At 44.5% G+C, this 5,852-nt stretch overlaps 1 protein-coding gene and 1 pseudogene across 1 annotated transcript in view; both read left to right on the top strand.

The window, feature by feature from the left end:
• The first annotated feature begins 3,721 nt into the window (after positions 1 to 3,721).
• LOC107548934 (chymotrypsinogen 2-like) lies at positions 3,722 to 4,937 on the top strand (annotated as a pseudogene).
• Positions 4,938 to 5,511: 574 nt separating this feature from the next.
• The window catches only part of LOC107548953 (chymotrypsin A-like), a 14,559-nt gene continuing 14,218 nt past the window's right edge, over positions 5,512 to 5,852 (top strand). Inside the window, exon 1 of the mRNA XM_016229833.1 lies at positions 5,512 to 5,516. The gene's annotated coding sequence lies outside the window, so the exon portion shown is untranslated. The remainder of the gene's footprint in view (positions 5,517 to 5,852) is intronic.

The following is a 5,852-nucleotide window of genomic DNA, read 5'->3' as shown; positions in this document are numbered from 1 at the left end:
CTTAAACAAGCTTTTCAAAAGAATTTGGTTTAACTGTATAAGCTGTATAAGTATGGAGTTGCTTTGCTTTTTTCTGAACTGGTGTAATACATTTTAATCTTTTATTAGGCTATCTGTTGCCTGTGTTGTTACTGTTGTCATATTGTGTGTGATTTCAATTTTAAAACCCATTTTGGGTTAATTTAACCCAGCAGTAGGCCTATAGTAAATTGCAAACAATATTTGATACATTACCTGATATATAATGTATGTACAGTATGTATGACCTACTGTATAAACAATCGTTTCAGAGCAATTTGTTGTAGCCATTTACCCTGTAACTACATGGAACAAGGGGGGGAACAAAGCACCACTTTAATTTACAGCTCACAAATGTTATACTTACCCTGTAACTACATGGAACAAGGGGGGGAACAAAGCACCACTTTAATTTACAGCTCACAAATGTTATACTTACCCTGTAACTACATGGAACAAGGGAGGAACAAGTTGGACTTAAACACAGAAAAAGTGTATATTTGCACAGTAATTACAGAGAAAAATATTGCACTAGTTTAAATTTAATTGTTCGATGGACAAATTAAACCCTCTACATTTTTTTTTGCTTTTTTAAACTGACTGGAATCTTTTAAAACTGGAGGGTTTTGTCCAAGTATGTTCTCACAACATTGAGCAGCGACTGATGAGCGGTAAAACCGGGAACTGAACTAACATTAGTCAAAATGGTGCTTGAGGACGAGGATCAAAATGGTCAAATCAAAGACGGTCAAATCCTGTCAGTTCGCTATAATACACAGTTTAATCTTGACTTTCAATGTTAGAGAAAAATATTGCACTAGTTTAAATTTAATTGTTCGATGGACAAATTAAACCCTCTACATTTTTTTTTGCTACATCCACTGAAATACAAATGTTGTATCATGTATTTTTTCTGCGAACAGCTGGAAAGAGGTAAGCTTGTTTTAAGCTGCATTGAACCGTGATGGTATATCATGCAAAGTTATTTGGTGATAGTGGTGTTGAGAAGTTGCTGAAATCGACGAATAAGCTTTCATAAGGCAAGTAGACTCGTGAATTATAAATCATAGCAGAAACTCATTAACTCATTTCACTAGATGTCTCACTAGATGTTTTGTTGCTCAGTAATCTCCGTCATGTCCACCCTTTAATAATAGAATGTGTACCCCATGGTTAAAAAAAAAAACCTATACGCCTATAATAAAATACCAATATAAAATTATTTAAAAAAAATATATCGTCTTTCTAAATCATTCCCAAACATAAGATTGTTATTTAGGCCATACATACCACGTAATATTAGAATAGGTACCACTAGTTTCAAAATACTTACAGTAAATAATTTGCAATTTTACAGGTTGTTACCCCTTTATTCCCCAAACTTAGCATATTATGCCCTTATACCTACACGGAGGTACTGAATAGGTACACTATAATTACAAAAAAAAAAGTTAGGCTGTAACTTCAGTTTACTTGCGCAGTTCTTTGCAGGTTGCATATCTGGTTATTGCCCCCTTATTATCCAAACGTAACACATTGTTCCCTTATAGGCCTACCTACACGTTGTCACAATTCACTTGGGGAGCAAGGAACGAGGAAACGAGGAGTACTTGAATAACACAGTCTTTAATAATCCACAGGAAAACCGAGAACAAGGAGGACATTCAACAAATGGTCGACCAACAAGAACGGAAAGGACCAGGGCTTTTAAAGGCAGGATAATTGGGGAGGAACGAGACACACCTGGAATCAAATTAACACAATCAACATGAAGAAACTGGGTCACAGGGGCAAAAACACACACAGAATAGTCCATAATCCTGACATAACGCCTCCTCCTAGAAGGTGCGTCCTCGCACCGTAGCAACAACAGAGGGAGGCATGGGTGGGAACTTGGGAGGAAGTTCCGGAGGAGGACGGATATCCGGGAGAAGGCCGGCAGACAGAGACCAGGGGGGCGATGAAGGAGGGAGGAGCCAGGGAGGAGACCATAGGGACCCGGAGCAAGAGGAGCACAGCAGGACCCAGGCCACAGCCATGATGTTGACCCATGGTGGAGCCGACGGAGGGAGGAGCCATGGAGGAGGAATGGCCGTCGACTCTAGGGGGCCGACCAACAGCGGCGGAGCAGGTGGTGGAGGACCCCGAGGCGGAGATGGAGAGCTGATGAGCCAGGGCGACAGGGAGGATCCGGAGGTCCTAGGTGGAGCAGATGGCGCCGGCGACCGACGCGGAGATGTGGATCCGGGAGGCCGCTGAGGAGCTGGAGTGACAGAGGACTGAGGTGGAGCCGAGGGGCTGAAGGAGCCTGACGGAGCCGGAGGAACGGGCGAAGCCAGAGAAGTAGAGTCCCAAGGCGCAGGATGGTCGACGCCAGACCAAGGCAGAGCCGGAGGAATGAGGGAGCCTGGCGGAGCTTGTGGACTGCCGGGCCACGATGGAGAGGAGGGAGCTAGGAGCCATGGTGGAGCCGACAGGTCAACGGGCCGAGGCGGAGTACAGGCCTCGGAGGCTGGAGGCGGAGTCAAGGGAGACTCCAGCCACGGCGACACTGGAGGATGGCAGTCCCCCGGGGCTCGCACCGCAATGATGGTGGGCTTAGGGCGAGCAGAGGGGCTGCCAGACGACAGCGGTGGAGTGGGTGGGAAGGCGGGCATTTTCGAGGAGCGGCCACAGGAGGGCGCTTTCTAGGAGCGTGGCTTTCTCCCTTGTGGCAGGCATTGTTGCCGGCTCACACACCTTGACTGACATCACGGCCTTTGGCTCCGCGGCGGGCTCTGGCTCTCCGTCAGCGGTGGGCTCGGGCATGCTTTCTGCGCATCAAGGAGATGGTGGGCTGGGCTCTGGGTCGGGAGTGGCACTGGCGATTAATTCCTGGGAACCGGTGGGGAACGGAGATCCATTTCTCACCAGTGTCCACTCCACAAAGGCGGCAAATTCAGCTCGAGGGCCATCTTCGGTGCCATAGGGCACACAATGGAAACAAAAAACTGAGTAAACAAAACGGCAAAACGGAGGGTACAAACGGAGGTAACTGTATCAGTCGGGTCTTCTGTCCCAATTCACTCGGGGAGCAAGGAACGAGGAAACGAGGAGTACTTGAATAACACAGTCTTTAATAATCCACAGGAAAACCGAGAACATTCAACAAGTAGACCTGACCAACAAGAACTGAAAGGACTAGGCTTTTAAAGGCAGGATAATTGGAGAGGAACAAGACACACCTGAATCAAATGAACACAATCAACAAGAGGAAGAAACTGAGTCACAGGGGCAAAAACACACACAGAATAGTCCATAATCCTGACACACGTATGTTCTTTATAGGTACACTATAATTACAGAAACGTACACCGTAAATTCAGTATACTTACGTAGTTCTTTGCGGGTTGTAATCTAAAGCGTTACCTAATATAGATGTATGAAGTTTTACGTCTTACTTCTTAACATTGGAATAAAAAATAAATAATCACATATCATATTATAAAAGTGGTATACAAGATAAATGGGACAAGATGATATGTTCTATGATGCCTTTACTGTATATGGGGTTTCTGAAATATTTAATATCTTGTTCATAAGTGAAAAGTCAAGGTAAATGTGTCAGCAAATTTCAAGAATGACTCATGGATGTTGCAAAACATGTAATGGGAAGGTCAGGTATATAAATACCCAAGGGTTGCTGAGACAGCCCGATTCAGAAATGGCTTTCATCTGGATTCTGTCATGCATTGCTTTCATTGGAACAGCCTATGGTATATAGTGTTTTTTTTCCTCTGTAAAACAGATAAAACATTTTTAATGAAAGTGTCAGTTCGGTACATACCAGACAAGGGCAGAAGAACATGCTTATATTAACATGTACATTTTACATATATGTATTCTCCAGGCTGTGGCGTTCCTGCCATCCCTCCTGTTATCACTGGTTACTCCAGAATTGTGAATGGTGAGGAGGCCTTGGCAGGTGTCTCTGCAGGTACAGACATCTTCATTAACAAATGATATACAGATAATAAAGAAATTTAACAGAACAAACATCTAGGCTTAAAAACATCCATGAAAAAAAATGGTCTCATTTAAGAACTCCACTGGCTTCCATTTCTGCGGTGACTCTCTGATCAATGAGTGGTAGGTTGTGACTGCTGCTCACTGCAATGTCAGGTAAGGCAGTATTAAAGAATCAACTGTAATCATTATTATTAATAATAATATTAGTATTCATATTAGTATTAGTATTATTTACTAACTATAATTTCAAAACAGGTCTCTTCAGAATTCTGCGCAATTCTAAAAGTTAAAAAGTCAAATATTTTTAATAGGACCTCTCACTGTGTCATCCTGGGTGAGCATGATTGTTCCTCCAATGCAGAGCCCATTCAAACCATGACTATTGGCAAGGTGTGTACACCTTTAATATATTCTGTATCATATCTAAACCACTGAGACAATGTTTTAACAGAGAGATTACTGCAGAGAATACTGATGTGTCTATATCCTCTTCACAAAGGTTTTCAAGCACCCTAACTACAACAGCTTCACCATCAATAATGACATCCTCCTGATCAAGCTGGCCACTCCCGCTCAGCTCAACACTTACATGTCTACTGTGTGTCTCGCTGAAACCAGCGACAACTTCCCTGGAGGCATGAAGTGTGTGACCTCTGGATGGGGCTGACCAAGTACAATGGTAGATTTTATTATAGAATTTGTTCTTGAAGTTCTTGAAGGTTTTACAGATCTGACTAACTTTTATGTGTTTCAGGGTGATTCTGGCGGTCCTCTGGTCTGTAAGAAGAATGGAGTCTGGACTCTGGTTGGTATCGTGTCTTGGGGAAGCAGCACCTGCTCAACCAGTTCATCTGGCGTGTACGCCCGTGTCACCAAACGCCTGGGTTGACCAGACCATTGCTGCAAACTAAAGAATAATGTTTATACAGTAGTTCTTGGTCATGATGTTTATCAATAAAGTTCCCTTTCATGGGAACTTCGAACTGCGTCCTCTAGGGGTCGCTATGGGGAACACCTCGTCGTGACCCGTGTCTGAAGCATACATTGAAAAAACACCAACAACACGTTGGCCGGCGACAGCCATGACGTCACTACCGGTGCGACTATAGTATAAATAGGCAAGAGCTTCTGTGGTAAAAGCAATCTCTATTCATATCATTATGGCGAGCACTAGCAAAGCGTTTAGAGGATGTGTGCATCCGTGTTGTCGTTGTTTAACATCTGATGACACACACGATCTATGCGTTATTTGTTTGGGCGAAGAGCACGTACGCGATGTCTCCGAGGGGGCAATCGGCGTGCACTGTGAGCGTTTTTCCAATGAAAAAGCTCCGCTCTCGTTTGTCTCTCTTTTTGAGGAAAGAGGGGCAGCCATCTGCTTCCCATGATTCAGGACCCGCTGCTGCTAAGGCACGGAGGAGAATGAGCTTGTGGGGATCGCAGGTGGATCTGGCCGATGAGTTTGAAGAGGGTTTTTCCCTCTTGCGATCGTTGGCTGTGGACGAGAGTGAGCCGCTGGAGGATGATGTTATTTCATTAACATTGTCTGATCCAGGGGCCAGTGCTCTGCTGGGTTCAGCCCAGCAAAAGCAGGAAATGTCTGAGGAGGGCAAAGGAGCTGAGGCTGAGCCTTCCCAATCCTCCTGCCCTGCGTATGATGAGCTTTTGAAAGTTATGGATCGTGCCACGGCGAGGCTTTACTTGCCGTGAAGTGGGTGAAGAAAGTGACGTTGCGAGGTCATCTCGATGAATGTTATTTTTCTGGCCATAACCCTCCAGCTCAGGTGAGCCTTCCTTTCTTCCTGTTTTCCATACAGAGATTGAGA

The sequence above is a fragment of the Sinocyclocheilus grahami genome, unplaced genomic scaffold, assembly GCF_001515645.1.
Source record: "Sinocyclocheilus grahami isolate Dianchi unplaced genomic scaffold, SAMN03320097.WGS_v1.1 scaffold358.1, whole genome shotgun sequence".
Classification (NCBI taxonomy): Eukaryota; Metazoa; Chordata; class Actinopteri; order Cypriniformes; family Cyprinidae; genus Sinocyclocheilus; species Sinocyclocheilus grahami.
This window is presented reverse-complemented; position numbering and strand designations above follow the sequence as displayed.